The sequence below is a fragment of the Hippopotamus amphibius genome, chromosome 2, assembly GCF_030028045.1.
Source record: "Hippopotamus amphibius kiboko isolate mHipAmp2 chromosome 2, mHipAmp2.hap2, whole genome shotgun sequence".
In the NCBI taxonomy this organism is placed as follows: Eukaryota; Metazoa; Chordata; class Mammalia; order Artiodactyla; family Hippopotamidae; genus Hippopotamus; species Hippopotamus amphibius.
Window position 1 is genome coordinate 221003117 of NC_080187.1, and position 20454 is coordinate 221023570.

The 20454-nt window shown below is 60.3% G+C and overlaps 8 non-coding genes across 8 annotated transcripts; all 8 read left to right on the top strand.

Annotated features, from left to right (window-relative positions):
* The first annotated feature begins 180 nt into the window (after nt 1-180).
* LOC130847136 (small nucleolar RNA SNORD116) lies at nt 181-273 on the top strand. The gene has a single exon (XR_009051929.1). It is a non-coding gene; the product is annotated as a small nucleolar RNA SNORD116 (small nucleolar RNA).
* Nucleotides 274-2986: 2713 nt separating this feature from the next.
* Nucleotides 2987-3079, top strand: LOC130847137 (small nucleolar RNA SNORD116). The gene has a single exon (XR_009051930.1). It is a non-coding gene; the product is annotated as a small nucleolar RNA SNORD116 (small nucleolar RNA).
* Nucleotides 3080-5792: 2713 nt separating this feature from the next.
* LOC130847138 (small nucleolar RNA SNORD116) lies at nt 5793-5885 on the top strand. The gene has a single exon (XR_009051931.1). It is a non-coding gene; the product is annotated as a small nucleolar RNA SNORD116 (small nucleolar RNA).
* A 2713-nt stretch (nt 5886-8598) lies between these two features.
* Nucleotides 8599-8691, top strand: LOC130847139 (small nucleolar RNA SNORD116). Its single transcript, XR_009051932.1, has one exon. It is a non-coding gene; the product is annotated as a small nucleolar RNA SNORD116 (small nucleolar RNA).
* A 2713-nt stretch (nt 8692-11404) lies between these two features.
* Nucleotides 11405-11497, top strand: LOC130847140 (small nucleolar RNA SNORD116). Its single transcript, XR_009051933.1, has one exon. It is a non-coding gene; the product is annotated as a small nucleolar RNA SNORD116 (small nucleolar RNA).
* Nucleotides 11498-14210: 2713 nt separating this feature from the next.
* On the top strand, nt 14211-14303 carry LOC130847141 (small nucleolar RNA SNORD116). The gene has a single exon (XR_009051934.1). It is a non-coding gene; the product is annotated as a small nucleolar RNA SNORD116 (small nucleolar RNA).
* A 2713-nt stretch (nt 14304-17016) lies between these two features.
* LOC130847142 (small nucleolar RNA SNORD116) lies at nt 17017-17109 on the top strand. Its single transcript, XR_009051935.1, has one exon. It is a non-coding gene; the product is annotated as a small nucleolar RNA SNORD116 (small nucleolar RNA).
* Nucleotides 17110-19822: 2713 nt separating this feature from the next.
* On the top strand, nt 19823-19915 carry LOC130847143 (small nucleolar RNA SNORD116). Its single transcript, XR_009051936.1, has one exon. It is a non-coding gene; the product is annotated as a small nucleolar RNA SNORD116 (small nucleolar RNA).
* Nucleotides 19916-20454: the final 539 nt, after the last annotated feature.

Below are 20454 nucleotides of genomic sequence, written 5' to 3' on the forward strand. Positions count from 1 at the left end.
GCATACCAGGGGTTCCTCGGACCCGCCGAGGAGCTCCAGAGTGGATGGACTGTTTCTCTTGCTGAGTGGCCTGGGGGCTGTGGATTCTCCATGCTGTTGGATGATGTCGAGGTCACTGGCTCCTCCTCGCAGCCGCCCAGCCTGTGCTGTTGGGTTCTTGCGGCGTCCCAGCACGTGCTCGGATCGATGATGACCCCCTCATATGCATTCCTTGGAAAATCTGAACAAAATGAGTGAGCACTCACTACCGTCTCCTCATCGAACCTGAGGTCCTGCACGTTGCCTCCCCTGGGGTTAGGGGATAGTCAGGGGTGAGGGCCAGCTTCCCCTTGTGGACACGCATGCAAACAGCACACAGGGCGGCAGTATTGGAGAGGCTCGCGGCTGAGGGTCGGCCCGTGTCCACGCATTGGCTGGCCCATCCACGACTGCGAGGTGCTTGGTGACTGTGCAGTGAGGGATGGCGAGGCCGCCAGGCTGCCTGCTGGTGGTATGAGTCGGAGCATGTGCTGGCCTAGACCCAGTGAGCTCGAGGCTTGGAGAGGTGTGTTTTTGCCGGGTTCCCATATTGGATGGGGCCCTTGTGGGAGCAGGGTGCTTTTCAAAGCCAAAGAGAGGAAGCTTGGGTGGTTTCTGAGTTGAGCCGGAGGCCAGGCACCTGTCGCTTCCTCACTTGGCTCGGTGAGGTTCTTGAGTGGCAGACGGGGTGGGATCGGGGTCAGGGCGGTGGGGACGGGGAGGCGGGATTGTTAGGTGGCGGTGGGAGGGGTTGAGGAATTAGACCTCGGTGGTTCCCTTGGCAGGTCCTCGACTGCAACTGCTGGCACAGTGGTGGCGCCGATCGGGATACTGTGGACTGTGCCGAGGACTGAGTGCTACATTGAATCCTGTGAGATGGCCGATGGCCTAGACAGGACGGTATGGGCATGGCGAGGCCCGGGGCAGTGTGACTTCTTGGACGGGCTGTCATCATGGTGCTGCAGGCGCTGTCCTCGGCTTCTCAAGGAGATCTCTAGTCCCTGAAGGGCTGCCTGTGGCTGGCTACGGAGAAGAGGGCTTTGGCGGTCCCTGTGGACGCGCTGCGCTGGTGCCTTTGGTGTAGCCCTGGGGGCCCCATGCCAGAGGAATGACACCAAAGAATGTCTTACAGGCGCCTCGAAGAGATCTACGTGCTCAGTAGTGGGGCCGGCCAGCTTAAGGAAAGGTGAAATCTGCGAAGCTTCCCTTTGGCCCCTGGTCAGGGAGTTGGCAAGGCGAAAGTGTATCTCCCGGAGGGCAGGACATGGCCGTCCTTGGGGGCCCCGAGGCCTTTTGCAGGGCCCTCAGTTTACGGGAGGAAGCCCGGAGGTGTGGCTGAGATGGGGCAGTGGTTGTGGTGCCAGGTGTGTTGCCGTGGACAGCCACTTGCTCCCTGGGCAGGGTTCCTGGTCTGCTTGCGCGGCAGTGGGCTTCTGTTTGAAGTGTGTGTCTCGTCCTCTTGGTTGGCACCTTGTATCTCTGTGAGGTCCTTGGTGGTGTTGCTATGTAGGAGAAGAGGCGTGCGGTCACCTGGCATGCGGTGGACTTCGTCGCCACCGCCATGGTTGCTGACTGTCTTCCCTGGTGCTCAGTGTGCCCCGTGTGGGCATCGCGTCTGAGGTTTGCTGTCGGAGTGAGTCGCCCTGCGGGCAGGAGATGGGAACTTTGCACAAGGGCTCGAGCGTTTGAGCGTTTCTTCGGGGGTCAGGGCTGTAGATGCGGTGGGCCGTGGAGCTGCCTGGACCTGGCCGGGACTGTAGGCTGGTGTCCGAGGAGTTCGACTCCCGGTCATGGTGTCTGAAGACCACCACTTCCCATAGTCAGCTTTCCCACGCGTCTCTGGATAGGAATTTGGCTTAGTTGGCTGGAAGAGGCACCTGGCCTTGAAGTCCTTTAGTGCCTTTGAGAAGAAGGCAGGCTGCATCTTCCCTGTAGCCATGTGTAGGGCGGAGACAAAGGCCTTCATGTGCGAGGTACCGTTGTCCCCAGTGGCATGGGCTCTGGCTGTCAAGGGCACATCAGGTGTGCTAGGAGCTGGCGGGGTCTCCACGACTCTGGGGCCATCACTCCCATGGGTGAGAGGCCGGCCCCCATCGAGTCTATGTGCTCTGGTCAGAAGGCAAGGTTGTTGGAGATCGGGAGCCCGGTGCTGGTTGCAGCAGCCCTTCAAGTTCAGGGTGTGCCTGAGGGCTCTTGAAGGTGGCAGGGGTGTTCTGCCATTCTGTGGGGGATCCCGAGGCAAGGGCCCTGTGTTCCAGGCATGCCTTCGCCTGTTCAAGGACTTTGCAGAGGGGCACACAGACAATCAGAGACCCAGGCACACCTACAGGGCCCCACGCAGAAAGCCGCTTAGACGCCCTTTTGCGCAGAGACTAACACACTCCGGTGCCCACTCACTTACCTCCTGACGCACACAAGCACTGGTACGTGCGTACCTTTGAAGAGTTGTCTGTCATGCCCGCATTGAGTCTTCTCCAAGGGACAAAGGTCCTTGGGAAGCAGGTGCAGGGTAACGTTACCCACCCCCAGGGTACCGTTGGCCTGGGTCTTGTTCTCTGAGTACCTGGGTGGCGTTCTAAAGCATGCCTGTGATTGCTGCCCACTTCTCAGGTGCAGTCGCCAGGCACGGCTGGCCGTCGGCTGAGATGGGCAGACCTTCTTGGCGTGGTGTGAAGACTGGATGTGCGAGGAAATCCCGGAAGAAGTGCGACGGGCCCAGGGTGCTGAGCTTGGCCAGGGATCACTACGGATGGTACGCATTCCCCTGGCCCAACACGTGTCATTCATTGCATACCAGGGGTTCCTCGGACCCGCCGAGGAGCTCCAGAGTGGATGGACTGTTTCTCTTGCTGAGTGGCCTGGGGGCTGTGGATTCTCCATGCTGTTGGATGATGTCGAGGTCACTGGCTCCTCCTCGCAGCCGCCCAGCCTGTGCTGTTGGGTTCTTGCGGCGTCCCAGCACGTGCTCGGATCGATGATGACCCCCTCATATGCATTCCTTGGAAAATCTGAACAAAATGAGTGAGCACTCACTACCGTCTCCTCATCGAACCTGAGGTCCAGCACGTTGCCTCCCCTGGGGTTAGGGGATAGTCAGGGGTGAGGGCCAGCTTCCCCTTGTGGACACGCATGCAAACAGCACACAGGGCGGCAGTATTGGAGAGGCTCGCGGCTGAGGGTCGGCCCGTGTCCACGCATTGGCTGGCTCATCCACGACTGCGAGGTGCCTGGTGACTGTGCAGTGAGGGATGGCGAGGCCGCCAGGCTGCCTGCTGGTGGTATGAGTCGGAGCATGTGCTGGCCTAGACCCAGTGAGCTCGAGGCTTGGAGAGGTGTGTTTTTGCCGGGTTCCCATATTGGATGGGGCCCTTGTGGGAGCAGGGTGCTTTTCAAAGCCAAAGAGAGGAAGCTTGGGTGGTTTCTGAGTTGAGCCGGAGGCCAGGCACCTGTCGCTTCCTCACTTGGCTCGGTGAGGTTCTTGAGTGGCAGACGGGGTGGGATCGGGGTCAGGGCGGTGGGGACCGGGAGGCGGGATTGTTAGGTGGCGGTGGGAGGGGTTGAGGAATTAGGCCTCGGTGGTTCCCTTGGCAGGTCCTCGACTGCAACTGCTGGCACAGTGGTGGCGCCGATCGGGTTACTGTGGACTGTGCCGAGGACTGAGTGCTACATTGAATCCTGTGAGATGGCCGATGGCCTAGACAGGACGGTATGGGCATGGCGAGGCCCGGGGCAGTGTGACTTCTTGGACGGGCTGTCATCATGGTGCTGCAGGCGCTGTCCTCGGCTTCTCAAGGAGATCTCTAGTCCCTGAAGGGCTGCCTGTGGCTGGCTACGGAGAAGAGGGCTTTGGCGGTCCCTGTGGACGCGCTGCGCTGGTGCCTTTGGTGTAGCCCTGGGGGCCCCATGCCAGAGGAATGACACCAAAGAATGTCTTACAGGCGCCTCGAAGAGATCTACGTGCTCAGTAGTGGGGCCGGCCAGCTTAAGGAAAGGTGAAATCTGCGAAGCTTCCCTTTGGCCCCTGGTCAGGGAGTTGGCAAGGCGAAAGTGTATCTCCCGGAGGGCAGGACATGGCCGTCCTTGGGGGCCCCGAGGCCTTTTGCAGGGCCCTCAGTTTACGGGAGGAAGCCCGGAGGTGTGGCTGAGATGGGGCAGTGGTTGTGGTGCCAGGTGTGTTGCCGTGGACAGCCACTTGCTCCCTGGGCAGGGTTCCTGGTCTGCTTGCGCGGCAGTGGGCTTCTGTTTGAAGTGTGTGTCTCGTCCTCTTGGTTGGCACCTTGTATCTCTGTGAGGTCCTTGGTGGTGTTGCTATGTAGGAGAAGAGGCGTGCGGTCACCTGGCATGCGGTGGACTTCGTCGCCACCGCCATGGTTGCTGACTGTCTTCCCTGGTGCTCAGTGTGCCCCGTGTGGGCATCGCGTCTGAGGTTTGCTGTCGGAGTGAGTCGCCCTGCGGGCAGGAGATGGGAACTTTGCACAAGGGCTCGAGCGTTTGAGCGTTTCTTCGGGGGTCAGGGCTGTAGATGCGGTGGGCCGTGGAGCTGCCTGGACCTGGCCGGGACTGTAGGCTGGTGTCCGAGGAGTTCGACTCCCGGTCATGGTGTCTGAAGACCACCACTTCCCATAGTCAGCTTTCCCACGCGTCTCTGGATAGGAATTTGGCTTAGTTGGCTGGAAGAGGCACCTGGCCTTGAAGTCCTTTAGTGCCTTTGAGAAGAAGGCAGGCTGCATCTTCCCTGTAGCCATGTGCAGGGCGGAGACAAAGGCCTTCATGTGCGAGGTACCGTTGTCCCCAGTGGCATGGGCTCTGGCTGTCAAGGGCACATCAGGTGTGCTAGGAGCTGGCGGGGTCTCCACGACTCTGGGGCCATCACTCCCATGGGTGAGAGGCCGGCCCCCATCGAGTCTATGTGCTCTGGTCAGAAGGCAAGGTTGTTGGAGATCGGGAGCCCGGTGCTGGTTGCAGCAGCCCTTCAAGTTCAGGGTGTGCCTGAGGGCTCTTGAAGGTGGCAGGGGTGTTCTGCCATTCTGTGGGGGATCCCGAGGCAAGGGCCCTGTGTTCCAGGCATGCCTTCGCCTGTTCAAGGACTTTGCAGAGGGGCACACAGACAATCAGAGACCCAGGCACACCTACAGGGCCCCACGCAGAAAGCCGCTTAGACGCCCTTTTGCGCAGAGACTAACACACTCCGGTGCCCACTCACTTACCTCCTGACGCACACAAGCACTGGTACGTGCGTACCTTTGAAGAGTTGTCTGTCATGCCCGCATTGAGTCTTCTCCAAGGGACAAAGGTCCTTGGGAAGCAGGTGCAGGGTAACGTTACCCACCCCCAGGGTACCGTTGGCCTGGGTCTTGTTCTCTGAGTACCTGGGTGGCGTTCTAAAGCATGCCTGTGATTGCTGCCCACTTCTCAGGTGCAGTCGCCAGGCACGGCTGGCCGTCGGCTGAGATGGGCAGACCTTCTTGGCGTGGTGTGAAGACTGGATGTGCGAGGAAATCCCGGAAGAAGTGCGACGGGCCCAGGGTGCTGAGCTTGGCCAGGGATCACTACGGATGGTACGCATTCCCCTGGCCCAACACGTGTCATTCATTGCATACCAGGGGTTCCTCGGACCCGCCGAGGAGCTCCAGAGTGGATGGACTGTTTCTCTTGCTGAGTGGCCTGGGGGCTGTGGATTCTCCATGCTGTTGGATGATGTCGAGGTCACTGGCTCCTCCTCGCAGCCGCCCAGCCTGTGCTGTTGGGTTCTTGCGGCGTCCCAGCACGTGCTCGGATCGATGATGACCCCCTCATATGCATTCCTTGGAAAATCTGAACAAAATGAGTGAGCACTCACTACCGTCTCCTCATCGAACCTGAGGTCCTGCATGTTGCCTCCCCTGGGGTTAGGGGATAGTCAGGGGTGAGGGCCAGCTTCCCCTTGTGGACACGCATGCAAACAGCACACAGGGCGGCAGTATTGGAGAGGCTCGCGGCTGAGGGTCGGCCCGTGTCCACGCATTGGCTGGCCCATCCACGACTGCGAGGTGCTTGGTGACTGTGCAGTGAGGGATGGCGAGGCCGCCAGGCTGCCTGCTGGTGGTATGAGTCGGAGCATGTGCTGGCCTAGACCCAGTGAGCTCGAGGCTTGGAGAGGTGTGTTTTTGCCGGGTTCCCATATTGGATGGGGCCCTTGTGGGAGCAGGGTGCTTTTCAAAGCCAAAGAGAGGAAGCTTGGGTGGTTTCTGAGTTGAGCCGGAGGCCAGGCACCTGTCGCTTCCTCACTTGGCTCGGTGAGGTTCTTGAGTGGCAGACGGGGTGGGATCGGGGTCAGGGCGGTGGGGACGGGGAGGCGGGATTGTTAGGTGGCGGTGGGAGGGGTTGAGGAATTAGACCTCGGTGGTTCCCTTGGCAGGTCCTCGACTGCAACTGCTGGCACAGTGGTGGCGCCGATCGGGATACTGTGGACTGTGCCGAGGACTGAGTGCTACATTGAATCCTGTGAGATGGCCGATGGCCTAGACAGGACGGTATGGGCATGGCGAGGCCCGGGGCAGTGTGACTTCTTGGACGGGCTGTCATCATGGTGCTGCAGGCGCTGTCCTCGGCTTCTCAAGGAGATCTCTAGTCCCTGAAGGGCTGCCTGTGGCTGGCTACGGAGAAGAGGGCTTTGGCGGTCCCTGTGGACGCGCTGCGCTGGTGCCTTTGGTGTAGGCCTGGGGGCCCCATGCCAGAGGAATGACACCAAAGAATGTCTTACAGGCGCCTCGAAGAGATCTACGTGCTCAGTAGTGGGGCCGGCCAGCTTAAGGAAAGGTGAAATCTGCGAAGCTTCCCTTTGGCCCCTGGTCAGGGAGTTGGCAAGGCGAAAGTGTATCTCCCGGAGGGCACGACATGGCCGTCCTTGGTGGCCCCGAGGCCTTTTGCAGGGCCCTCAGTTTACGGGAGGAAGCCCGGAGGTGTGGCTGAAATGGGGCAGTGGTTGTGGTGCCAGGTGTGTTGCCGTGGACAGCCACTTGCTCCCTGCGCAGGGTTCCTGGTCTGCTTGTGCGGCAGTGGGCTTCTGTTTGAAGTGTGTGTCTCGTCCTCTTGGTTGGCACCTTGTATCTCTGTGAGGTCCTTGGTGGTGTTGCTATGTAGGAGAAGAGGCGTGCGGTCACCTGGCATGCGGTGGACTTCGTCGCCACCGCCATGGTTGCTGACTGTCTTCCCTGGTGCTCAGTGTGCCCTGTGTGGGCATCGCGTCTGAGGTTTGCTGTCTGAGTGAGTCGCCCTGCGGGCAGGAGATGGGAACTTTGCACAAGGGCTGGAGCGTTTGAGCGTTTCTTCGGGGGTCAGGGCTGTAGATCCGGTGGGCCGTGGAGCTGCCTGGACCTGGCCGGGACTGTAGGCTGGTGTCCGAGGAGTTCGACTCCCGGTCATGGTGTCTGAAGACCACCACTTCCCATAGTCAGCTTTCCCACGCGTCTCTGGATAGGAATTTGGCTTAGTTGGCTGGAAGAGGCACCTGGCCTTGAAGTCCTTTAGTGCCTTTGAGAAGAAGGCAGGCTGCATCTTCCCTGTAGCCATGTGCAGGGCGGAGACAAAGGCCTTCATGTGCGAGGTACCGTTGTCCCCAGTGGCATGGGCTCTGGCTGTCAAGGGCACATCAGGTGTGCTAGGAGCTGGCGGGGTCTCCACGACTCTGGGGCCATCACTCCCATGGGTGAGAGGCCGGCCCCCATCGAGTCTATGTGCTCTGGTCAGAAGGCAAGGTTGTTGGAGATCGGGAGCCCGGTGCTGGTTGCAGCAGCCCTTCAAGTTCAGGGTGTGCCTGAGGGCTCTTGAAGGTGGCAGGGGTGTTCTGCCATTCTGTGGGGGATCCCGAGGCAAGGGCCCTGTGTTCCAGGCATGCCTTCGCCTGTTCAAGGACTTTGCAGAGGGGCACACAGACAATCAGAGACCCAGGCACACCTACAGGGCCCCACGCAGAAAGCCGCTTAGACGCCCTTTTGCGCAGAGACTAACACACTCCGGTGCCCACTCACTTACCTCCTGACGCACACAAGCACTGGTACGTGCGTACCTTTGAAGAGTTGTCTGTCATGCCCGCATTGAGTCTTCTCCAAGGGACAAAGGTCCTTGGGAAGCAGGTGCAGGGTAACGTTACCCACCCCCAGGGTACCGTTGGCCTGGGTCTTGTTCTCTGAGTACCTGGGTGGCGTTCTAAAGCATGCCTGTGATTGCTGCCCACTTCTCAGGTGCAGTCGCCAGGCACGGCTGGCCGTCGGCTGAGATGGGCAGACCTTCTTGGCGTGGTGTGAAGACTGGATGTGCGAGGAAATCCCGGAAGAAGTGCGACGGGCCCAGGGTGCTGAGCTTGGCCAGGGATCACTACGGATGGTACGCATTCCCCTGGCCCAACACGTGTCATTCATTGCATACCAGGGGTTCCTCGGACCCGCCGAGGAGCTCCAGAGTGGATGGACTGTTTCTCTTGCTGAGTGGCCTGGGGGCTGTGGATTCTCCATGCTGTTGGATGATGTCGAGGTCACTGGCTCCTCCTCGCAGCCGCCCAGCCTGTGCTGTTGGGTTCTTGCGGCGTCCCAGCACGTGCTCGGATCGATGATGACCCCCTCATATGCATTCCTTGGAAAATCTGAACAAAATGAGTGAGCACTCACTACCGTCTCCTCATCGAACCTGAGGTCCAGCACGTTGCCTCCCCTGGGGTTAGGGGATAGTCAGGGGTGAGGGCCAGCTTCCCCTTGTGGACACGCATGCAAACAGCACACAGGGCGGCAGTATTGGAGAGGCTCGCGGCTGAGGGTCGGCCCGTGTCCACGCATTGGCTGGCTCATCCAGGACTGCGAGGTGCCTGGTGACGGTGCAGTGAGGGATGGCGAGGCCGCCAGGCTGCCTGCTGGTGGTATGAGTCGGAGCATGTGCTGGCCTAGACCCAGTGAGCTCGAGGCTTGGAGAGGTGTGTTTTTGCCGGGTTCCCATATTGGACGGGGCCCTTGTGGGAGCAGGGTGCTTTTCAAAGCCAAAGAGAGGAAGCTTGGGTGGTTTCTGAGTTGAGCCCGAGGCCAGGCACCTGTCGCTTCCTCACTTGGCTCGGTGAGGTTCTTGAGTGGCAGACGGGGTGGGATCGGGGTCAGGGCGGTGGGGACCGGGAGGCGGGATTGTTAGGTGGCGGTGGGAGGGGTTGAGGAATTAGGCCTCGGTGGTTCCCTTGGCAGGTCCTCGACTGCAACTGCTGGCACAGTGGTGGCGCCGATCGGGATACTGTGGACTGTGCCGAGGACTGAGTGCTACATTGAATCCTGTGAGATGGCCGATGGCCTAGACAGGACGGTATGGGCATGGCGAGGCCCGGGGCAGTGTGACTTCTTGGACGGGCTGTCATCATGGTGCTGCAGGCGCTGTCCTCGGCTTCTCAAGGAGATCTCTAGTCCCTGAAGGGCTGCCTGTGGCTGGCTACGGAGAAGAGGGCTTTGGCGGTCCCTGTGGACGCGCTGCGCTGGTGCCTTTGGTGTAGCCCTGGGGGCCCCATGCCAGAGGAATGACACCAAAGAATGTCTTCCAGGCGCCTCGAAGAGATCTACGTGCTCAGTAGTGGGGCCGGCCAGCTTAAGGAAAGGTGAAATCTGCGAAGCTTCCCTTTGGCCCCTGGTCAGGGAGTTGGCAAGGCGAAAGTGTATCTCCCGGAGGGCAGGACATGGCCGTCCTTGGGGGCCCCGAGGCCTTTTGCAGGGCCCTCAGTTTACGGGAGGAAGCCCGGAGGTGTGGCTGAGATGGGGCAGTGGTTGTGGTGCCAGGTGTGTTGCCGTGGACAGCCACTTGCTCCCTGGGCAGGGTTCCTGGTCTGCTTGCGCGGCAGTGGGCTTCTGTTTGAAGTGTGTGTCTCGTCCTCTTGGTTGGCACCTTGTATCTCTGTGAGGTCCTTGGTGGTGTTGCTATGTAGGAGAAGAGGCGTGCGGTCACCTGGCATGCGGTGGACTTCGTCGCCACCGCCATGGTTGCTGACTGTCTTCCCTGGTGCTCAGTGTGCCCCGTGTGGGCATCGCGTCTGAGGTTTGCTGTCGGAGTGAGTCGCCCTGCGGGCAGGAGATGGGAACTTTGCACAAGGGCTCGAGCGTTTGAGCGTTTCTTCGGGGGTCAGGGCTGTAGATGCGGTGGGCCGTGGAGCTGCCTGGACCTGGCCGGGACTGTAGGCTGGTGTCCGAGGAGTTCGACTCCCGGTCATGGTGTCTGAAGACCACCACTTCCCATAGTCAGCTTTCCCACGCGTCTCTGGATAGGAATTTGGCTTAGTTGGCTGGAAGAGGCACCTGGCCTTGAAGTCCTTTAGTGCCTTTGAGAAGAAGGCAGGCTGCATCTTCCCTGTAGCCATGTGTAGGGCGGAGACAAAGGCCTTCATGTGCGAGGTACCGTTGTCCCCAGTGGCATGGGCTCTGGCTGTCAAGGGCACATCAGGTGTGCTAGGAGCTGGCGGGGTCTCCACGACTCTGGGGCCATCACTCCCATGGGTGAGAGGCCGGCCCCCATCGAGTCTATGTGCTCTGGTCAGAAGGCAAGGTTGTTGGAGATCGGGAGCCCGGTGCTGGTTGCAGCAGCCCTTCAAGTTCAGGGTGTGCCTGAGGGCTCTTGAAGGTGGCAGGGGTGTTCTGCCATTCTGTGGGGGATCCCGAGGCAAGGGCCCTGTGTTCCAGGCATGCCTTGGCCTGTTCAAGGACTTTGCAGAGGGGCACACAGACAATCAGAGACCCAGGCACACCTACAGGGCCCCACGCAGAAAGCCGCTTAGACGCCCTTTTGCGCAGAGACTAACACACTCCGGTGCCCACTCACTTACCTCCTGACGCACACAAGCACTGGTACGTGCGTACCTTTGAAGAGTTGTCTGTCATGCCCGCATTGAGTCTTCTCCAAGGGACAAAGGTCCTTGGGAAGCAGGTGCAGGGTAACGTTACCCACCCCCAGGGTACCGTTGGCCTGGGTCTTGTTCTCTGAGTACCTGGGTGGCGTTCTAAAGCATGCCTGTGATTGCTGCCCACTTCTCAGGTGCAGTCGCCAGGCACGGCTGGCCGTCGGCTGAGATGGGCAGACCTTCTTGGCGTGGTGTGAAGACTGGATGTGCGAGGAAATCCCGGAAGAAGTGCGACGGGCCCAGGGTGCTGAGCTTGGCCAGGGATCACTACGGATGGTACGCATTCCCCTGGCCCAACACGTGTCATTCATTGCATACCAGGGGTTCCTCGGACCCGCCGAGGAGCTCCAGAGTGGATGGACTGTTTCTCTTGCTGAGTGGCCTGGGGGCTGTGGATTCTCCATGCTGTTGGATGATGTCGAGGTCACTGGCTCCTCCTCGCAGCCGCCCAGCCTGTGCTGTTGGGTTCTTGCGGCGTCCCAGCACGTGCTCGGATCGATGATGACCCCCTCATATGCATTCCTTGGAAAATCTGAACAAAATGAGTGAGCACTCACTACCGTCTCCTCATCGAACCTGAGGTCCAGCACGTTGCCTCCCCTGGGGTTAGGGGATAGTCAGGGGTGAGGGCCAGCTTCCCCTTGTGGACACGCATGCAAACAGCACACAGGGCGGCAGTATTGGAGAGGCTCGCGGCTGAGGGTCGGCCCGTGTCCACGCATTGGCTGGCTCATCCAGGACTGCGAGGTGCCTGGTGACGGTGCAGTGAGGGATGGCGAGGCCGCCAGGCTGCCTGCTGGTGGTATGAGTCGGAGCATGTGCTGGCCTAGACCCAGTGAGCTCGAGGCTTGGAGAGGTGTGTTTTTGCCGGGTTCCCATATTGGACGGGGCCCTTGTGGGAGCAGGGTGCTTTTCAAAGCCAAAGAGAGGAAGCTTGGGTGGTTTCTGAGTTGAGCCCGAGGCCAGGCACCTGTCGCTTCCTCACTTGGCTCGGTGAGGTTCTTGAGTGGCAGACGGGGTGGGATCGGGGTCAGGGCGGTGGGGACCGGGAGGCGGGATTGTTAGGTGGCGGTGGGAGGGGTTGAGGAATTAGGCCTCGGTGGTTCCCTTGGCAGGTCCTCGACTGCAACTGCTGGCACAGTGGTGGCGCCGATCGGGATACTGTGGACTGTGCCGAGGACTGAGTGCTACATTGAATCCTGTGAGATGGCCGATGGCCTAGACAGGACGGTATGGGCATGGCGAGGCCCGGGGCAGTGTGACTTCTTGGACGGGCTGTCATCATGGTGCTGCAGGCGCTGTCCTCGGCTTCTCAAGGAGATCTCTAGTCCCTGAAGGGCTGCCTGTGGCTGGCTACGGAGAAGAGGGCTTTGGCGGTCCCTGTGGACGCGCTGCGCTGGTGCCTTTGGTGTAGCCCTGGGGGCCCCATGCCAGAGGAATGACACCAAAGAATGTCTTCCAGGCGCCTCGAAGAGATCTACGTGCTCAGTAGTGGGGCCGGCCAGCTTAAGGAAAGGTGAAATCTGCGAAGCTTCCCTTTGGCCCCTGGTCAGGGAGTTGGCAAGGCGAAAGTGTATCTCCCGGAGGGCAGGACATGGCCGTCCTTGGGGGCCCCGAGGCCTTTTGCAGGGCCCTCAGTTTACGGGAGGAAGCCCGGAGGTGTGGCTGAGATGGGGCAGTGGTTGTGGTGCCAGGTGTGTTGCCGTGGACAGCCACTTGCTCCCTGGGCAGGGTTCCTGGTCTGCTTGCGCGGCAGTGGGCTTCTGTTTGAAGTGTGTGTCTCGTCCTCTTGGTTGGCACCTTGTATCTCTGTGAGGTCCTTGGTGGTGTTGCTATGTAGGAGAAGAGGCGTGCGGTCACCTGGCATGCGGTGGACTTCGTCGCCACCGCCATGGTTGCTGACTGTCTTCCCTGGTGCTCAGTGTGCCCCGTGTGGGCATCGCGTCTGAGGTTTGCTGTCGGAGTGAGTCGCCCTGCGGGCAGGAGATGGGAACTTTGCACAAGGGCTCGAGCGTTTGAGCGTTTCTTCGGGGGTCAGGGCTGTAGATGCGGTGGGCCGTGGAGCTGCCTGGACCTGGCCGGGACTGTAGGCTGGTGTCCGAGGAGTTCGACTCCCGGTCATGGTGTCTGAAGACCACCACTTCCCATAGTCAGCTTTCCCACGCGTCTCTGGATAGGAATTTGGCTTAGTTGGCTGGAAGAGGCACCTGGCCTTGAAGTCCTTTAGTGCCTTTGAGAAGAAGGCAGGCTGCATCTTCCCTGTAGCCATGTGTAGGGCGGAGACAAAGGCCTTCATGTGCGAGGTACCGTTGTCCCCAGTGGCATGGGCTCTGGCTGTCAAGGGCACATCAGGTGTGCTAGGAGCTGGCGGGGTCTCCACGACTCTGGGGCCATCACTCCCATGGGTGAGAGGCCGGCCCCCATCGAGTCTATGTGCTCTGGTCAGAAGGCAAGGTTGTTGGAGATCGGGAGCCCGGTGCTGGTTGCAGCAGCCCTTCAAGTTCAGGGTGTGCCTGAGGGCTCTTGAAGGTGGCAGGGGTGTTCTGCCATTCTGTGGGGGATCCCGAGGCAAGGGCCCTGTGTTCCAGGCATGCCTTCGCCTGTTCAGGGACTTTGCAGAGGGGCACACAGACAATCAGAGACCCAGGCACACCTACAGGGCCCCACGCAGAAAGCCGCTTAGACGCCCTTTTGCGCAGAGACTAACACACTCCGGTGCCCACTCACTTACCTCCTGACGCACACAAGCACTGGTACGTGCGTACCTTTGAAGAGTTGTCTGTCATGCCCGCATTGAGTCTTCTCCAAGGGACAAAGGTCCTTGGGAAGCAGGTGCAGGGTAACGTTACCCACCCCCAGGGTACCGTTGGCCTGGGTCTTGTTCTCTGAGTACCTGGGTGGCGTTCTAAAGCATGCCTGTGATTGCTGCCCACTTCTCAGGTGCAGTCGCCAGGCACGGCTGGCCGTCGGCTGAGATGGGCAGACCTTCTTGGCGTGGTGTGAAGACTGGATGTGCGAGGAAATCCCGGAAGAAGTGCGACGGGCCCAGGGTGCTGAGCTTGGCCAGGGATCACTACGGATGGTACGCATTCCCCTGGCCCAACACGTGTCATTCATTGCATACCAGGGGTTCCTCGGACCCGCCGAGGAGCTCCAGAGTGGATGGACTGTTTCTCTTGCTGAGTGGCCTGGGGGCTGTGGATTCTCCATGCTGTTGGATGATGTCGAGGTCACTGGCTCCTCCTCGCAGCCGCCCAGCCTGTGCTGTTGGGTTCTTGCGGCGTCCCAGCACGTGCTCGGATCGATGATGACCCCCTCATATGCATTCCTTGGAAAATCTGAACAAAATGAGTGAGCACTCACTACCGTCTCCTCATCGAACCTGAGGTCCTGCACGTTGCCTCCCCTGGGGTTAGGGGATAGTCAGGGGTGAGGGCCAGCTTCCCCTTGTGGACACGCATGCAAACAGCACACAGGGCGGCAGTATTGGAGAGGCTCGCGGCTGAGGGTCGGCCCGTGTCCACGCATTGGCTGGCCCATCCACGACTGCGAGGTGCTTGGTGACGGTGCAGTGAGGGATGGCGAGGCCGCCAGGCTGCCTGCTGGTGGTATGAGTCGGAGCATGTGCTGGCCTAGACCCAGTGAGCTCGAGGCTTGGAGAGGTGTGTTTTTGCCGGGTTCCCATATTGGACGGGGCCCTTGTGGGAGCAGGGTGCTTTTCAAAGCCAAAGAGAGGAAGCTTGGGTGGTTTCTGAGTTGAGCCCGAGGCCAGGCACCTGTCGCTTCCTCACTTGGCTCGGTGAGGTTCTTGAGTGGCAGACGGGGTGGGATCGGGGTCAGGGCGGTGGGGACCGGGAGGCGGGATTGTTAGGTGGCGGTGGGAGGGGTTGAGGAATTAGGCCTCGGTGGTTCCCTTGGCAGGTCCTCGACTGCAACTGCTGGCACAGTGGTGGCGCCGATCGGGATACTGTGGACTGTGCCGAGGACTGAGTGCTACATTGAATCCTGTGAGATGTCCGATGGCCTAGACAGGACGGTATGGGCATGGCGAGGCCCGGGGCAGTGTGACTTCTTGGACGGGCTGTCATCATGGTGCTGCAGGCGCTGTCCTCGGCTTCTCAAGGAGATCTCTAGTCCCTGAAGGGCTGCCTGTGGCTGGCTACGGAGAAGAGGGCTTTGGCGGTCCCTGTGGACGCGCTGCGCTGGTGCCTTTGGTGTAGCCCTGGGGGCCCCATGCCAGAGGAATGACACCAAAGAATGTCTTCCAGGCGCCTCGAAGAGATCTACGTGCTCAGTAGTGGGGCCGGCCAGCTTAAGGAAAGGTGAAATCTGCGAAGCTTCCCTTTGGCCCCTGGTCAGGGAGTTGGCAAGGCGAAAGTGTATCTCCCGGAGGGCAGGACATGGCCGTCCTTGGGGGCCCCGAGGCCTTTTGCAGGGCCCTCAGTTTACGGGAGGAAGCCCGGAGGTGTGGCTGAGATGGGGCAGTGGTTGTGGTGCCAGGTGTGTTGCCGTGGACAGCCACTTGCTCCCTGGGCAGAGTTCCTGGTCTGCTTGCGCGGCAGTGGGCTTCTGTTTGAAGTGTGTGTCTCGTCCTCTTGGTTGGCACCTTGTATCTCTGTGAGGTCCTTGGTGGTGTTGCTATGTAGGAGAAGAGGCGTGCGGTCACCTGGCATGCGGTGGACTTCGTCGCCACCGCCATGGTTGCTGACTGTCTTCCCTGGTGCTCAGTGTGCCCCGTGTGGGCATCGCGTCTGAGGTTTGCTGTCGGAGTGAGTCGCCCTGCGGGCAGGAGATGGGAACTTTGCACAAGGGCTCGAGCGTTTGAGCGTTTCTTCGGGGGTCAGGGCTGTAGATGCGGTGGGCCGTGGAGCTGCCTGGACCTGGCCGGGACTGTAGGCTGGTGTCCGAGGAGTTCGACTCCCGGTCATGGTGTCTGAAGACCACCACTTCCCATAGTCAGCTTTCCCACGCGTCTCTGGATAGGAATTTGGCTTAGTTGGCTGGAAGAGGCACCTGGCCTTGAAGTCCTTTAGTGCCTTTGAGAAGAAGGCAGGCTGCATCTTCCCTGTAGCCATGTGTAGGGCGGAGACAAAGGCCTTCATGTGCGAGGTACCGTTGTCCCCAGTGGCATGGGCTCTGGCTGTCAAGGGCACATCAGGTGTGCTAGGAGCTGGCGGGGTCTCCACGACTCTGGGGCCATCACTCCCATGGGTGAGAGGCCGGCCCCCATCGAGTCTATGTGCTCTGGTCAGAAGGCAAGGTTGTTGGAGATCGGGAGCCCGGTGCTGGTTGCAGCAGCCCTTCAAGTTCAGGGTGTGCCTGAGGGCTCTTGAAGGTGGCAGGGGTGTTCTGCCATTCTGTGGGGGATCCCGAGGCAAGGGCCCTGTGTTCCAGGCATGCCTTGGCCTGTTCAAGGACTTTGCAGAGGGGCACACAGACAATCAGAGACCCAGGCACACCTACAGGGCCCCACGCAGAAAGCCGCTTAGACGCCCTTTTGCGCAGAGACTAACACACTCCGGTGCCCACTCACTTACCTCCTGACGCACACAAGCACTGGTACGTGCGTACCTTTGAAGAGTTGTCTGTCATGCCCGCATTGAGTCTTCTCCAAGGGACAAAGGTCCTTGGGAAGCAGGTGCAGGGTAACGTTACCCACCCCCAGGGTACCGTTGGCCTGGGTCTTGTTCTCTGAGTACCTGGGTGGCGTTCTAAAGCATGCCTGTGATTGCTGCCCACTTCTCAGGTGCAGTCGCCAGGCACGGCTGGCCGTCGGCTGAGATGGGCAGACCTTCTTGGCGTGGTGTGAAGACTGGATGTGCGAGGAAATCCCGGAAGAAGTGCGACGGGCCCAGGGTGCTGAGCTTGGCCAGGGATCACTACGGATGGTACGCATTCCCCTGGCCCAACACGTGTCATTCATTGCATACCAGGGGTTCCTCGGACCCGCCGAGGAGCTCCAGAGTGGATGGACTGTTTCTCTTGCTGAGTGGCCTGGGGGCTGTGGATTCTCCATGCTGTTGGATGATGTCGAGGTCACTGGCTCCTCCTCGCAGCCGCCCAGCCTGTGCTGTTGGGTTCTTGCGGCGTCCCAGCACGTGCTCGGATCGATGATGACCCCCTCATATGCATTCCTTGGAAAATCTGAACAAAATGAGTGAGCACTCACTACCGTCTCCTCATCGAACCTGAGGTCCTGCACGTTGCCTCCCCTGGGGTTAGGGGATAGTCAGGGGTGAGGGCCAGCTTCCCCTTGTGGACACGCATGCAAACAGCACACAGGGCGGCAGTATTGGAGAGGCTCGCGGCTGAGGGTCGGCCCGTGTCCACGCATTGGCTGGCCCATCCACGACTGCGAGGTGCTTGGTGACGGTGCAGTGAGGGATGGCGAGGCCGCCAGGCTGCCTGCTGGTGGTATGAGTCGGAGCATGTGCTGGCCTAGACCCAGTGAGCTCGAGGCTTGGAGAGGTGTGTTTTTGCCGGGTTCCCATATTGGATGGGGCCCTTGTGGGAGCAGGGTGCTTTTCAAAGCCAAAGAGAGGAAGCTTGGGTGGTTTCTGAGTTGAGCCGGAGGCCAGGCACCTGTCGCTTCCTCACTTGGCTCGGTGAGGTTCTTGAGTGGCAGACGGGGTGGGATCGGGGTCAGGGCGGTGGGGACCGGGAGGTGGGATTGTTAGGTGGCGGTGGGAGGGGTTGAGGAATTAGGCCTCGGTGGTTCCCTTGGCAGGTCCTCGACTGCAACTGCTGGCACAGTGGTGGCGCCGATCGGGATACTGTGGACTGTGCCGAGGACTGAGTGCTACATTGAATCCTGTGAGATGGCCGATGGCCTAGACAGGACGGTATGGGCATGGCGAGGCCCGGGGCAGTGTGACTTCTTGGACGGGCTGTCATCATGGTGCTGCAGGCGCTGTCCTCGGCTTCTCAAGGAGATCTCTAGTCCCTGAAGGGCTGCCTGTGGCTGGCTACGGAGAAGAGGGCTTTGGCGGTCCCTGTGGACGCGCTGCGCTGGTGCCTTTGGTGTAGCCCTGGGGGCCCCATGCCAGAGGAATGACACCAAAGAATGTCTTACAGGCGCCTCGAAGAGATCTACGTGCTCAGTAGTGGGGCCGGCCAGCTTAAGGAAAGGTGAAATCTGCGAAGCTTCCCTTTGGCCCCTGGTCAGGGAGTTGGCAAGGCGAAAGTGTATCTCCCGGAGGGCAGGACATGGCCGTCCTTGGGGGCCCCGAGGCCTTTTGCAGGGCCCTCAGTTTACGGGAGGAAGCCCGGAGGTGTGGCTGAGATGGGGCAGTGGTTGTGGTGCCAGGTGTGTTGCCGTGGACAGCCACTTGCTCCCTTGGCAGGGTTCCTGGTCTGCTTGCGCGGCAGTGGGCTTCTGTTTGAAGTGTGTGTCTCGTCCTCTTGGTTGGCACCTTGTATCTCTGTGAGGTCCTTGGTGGTGTTGCTATGTAGGAGAAGAGGCGTGCGGTCACCTGGCATGCGGTGGACTTCGTCGCCACCGCCATGGTTGCTGACTGTCTTCCCTGGTGCTCAGTGTGCCCCGTGTGGGCATCGCGTCTGAGGTTTGCTGTCGGAGTGAGTCGCCCTGCGGGCAGGAGATGGGAACTTTGCACAAGGGCTCGAGCGTTTGAGCGTTTCTTCGGGGGTCAGGGCTGTAGATGCGGTGGGCCGTGGAGCTGCCTGGACCTGGCCGGGACTGTAGGCTGGTGTCCGAGGAGTTCGACTCCCGGTCATGGTGTCTGAAGACCACCACTTCCCATAGTCAGCTTTCCCACGCGTCTCTGGATAGGAATTTGGCTTAGTTGGCTGGAAGAGGCACCTGGCCTTGAAGTCCTTTAGTGCCTTTGAGAAGAAGGCAGGCTGCATCTTCCCTGTAGCCATGTGTAGGGCGGAGACAAAGGCCTTCATGTGCGAGGTACCGTTGTCCCCAGTGGCATGGGCTCTGGCTGTCAAGGGCACATCAGGTATGCTAGGAGCTGGCGGGGTCTCCACGACTCTGGGGCCATCACTCCCATGGGTGAGAGGCCGGCCCCCATCGAGTCTATGTGCTCTGGTCAGAAGGCAAGGTTGTTGGAGATCGGGAGCCCGGTGCTGGTTGCAGCAGCCCTTCAAGTTCAGGGTGTGCCTGAGGGCTCTTGAAGGTGGCAGGGGTGTTCTGCCATTCTGTGGGGGATCCCGAGGCAAGGGCCCTGTGTTCCAGGCATGCCTTCGCCTGTTCAAGGACTTTGCAGAGGGGCACACAGACAATCAGAGACCCAGGCACACCTACAGGGCCCCACGCAGAAAGCCGCTTAGACGCCCTTTTGCGCAGAGACTAACACACTCCGGTGCCCACTCACTTACCTCCTGACGCACACAAGCACTGGTACGTGCGTACCTTTGAAGAGTTGTCTGTCATGCCCGCATTGAGTCTTCTCCAAGGGACAAAGGTCCTTGGGAAGCAGGTGCAGGGTAACGTTACCCACCCCCAGGGTACCGTTGGCCTGGGTCTTGTTCTCTGAGTACCTGGGTGGCGTTCTAAAGCATGCCTGTGATTGCTGCCCACTTCTCAGGTGCAGTCGCCAGGCACGGCTGGCCGTCGGCTGAGATGGGCAGACCTTCTTGGCGTGGTGTGAAGACTGGATGTGCGAGGAAATCCCGGAAGAAGTGCGACGGGCCCAGGGTGCTGAGCTTGGCCAGGGATCACTACGGATGGTACGCATTCCCCTGGCCCAACACGTGTCATTCATTGCATACCAGGGGTTCCTCGGACCCGCCGAGGAGCTCCAGAGTGGATGGACTGTTTCTCTTGCTGAGTGGCCTGGGGGCTGTGGATTCTCCATGCTGTTGGATGATGTCGAGGTCACTGGCTCCTCCTCGCAGCCGCCCAGCCTGTGCTGTTGGGTTCTTGCGGCGTCCCAGCACGTGCTCGGATCGATGATGACCCCCTCATATGCATTCCTTGGAAAATCTGAACAAAATGAGTGAGCACTCACTACCGTCTCCTCATCGAACCTGAGGTCCTGCACGTTGCCTCCCCTGGGGTTAGGGGATAGTCAGGGGTGAGGGCCAGCTTCCCCTTGTGGACACGCATGCAAACAGCACACAGGGCGGCAGTATTGGAGAGGCTCGCGGCTGAGGGTCGGCCCGTGTCCACGCATTGGCTGGCCCATCCACGACTGCGAGGTGCTTGGTGACTGTGCAGTGAGGGATGGCGAGGCCGCCAGGCTGCCTGCTGGTGGTATGAGTCGGAGCATGTGCTGGCCTAGACCCAGTGAGCTCGAGGCTTGGAGAGGTGTGTTTTTGCCGGGTTCCCATATTGGATGGGGCCCTTGTGGGACCAGGGTGCTTTTCAAAGCCAAAGAGAGGAAGCTTGGGTGGTTTCTGAGTTGAGCCGGAGGCCAGGCACCTGTCGCTTCCTCACTTGGCTCGGTGAGGTTCTTGAGTGGCAGACGGGGTGGGATCGGGGTCAGGGCGGTGGGGACTGGGAGGTGGGATTGTTAGGTGGCGGTGGGAGGGGTTGAGGAATTAGGCCTCGGTGGTTCCCTTGGCAGGTCCTCGAC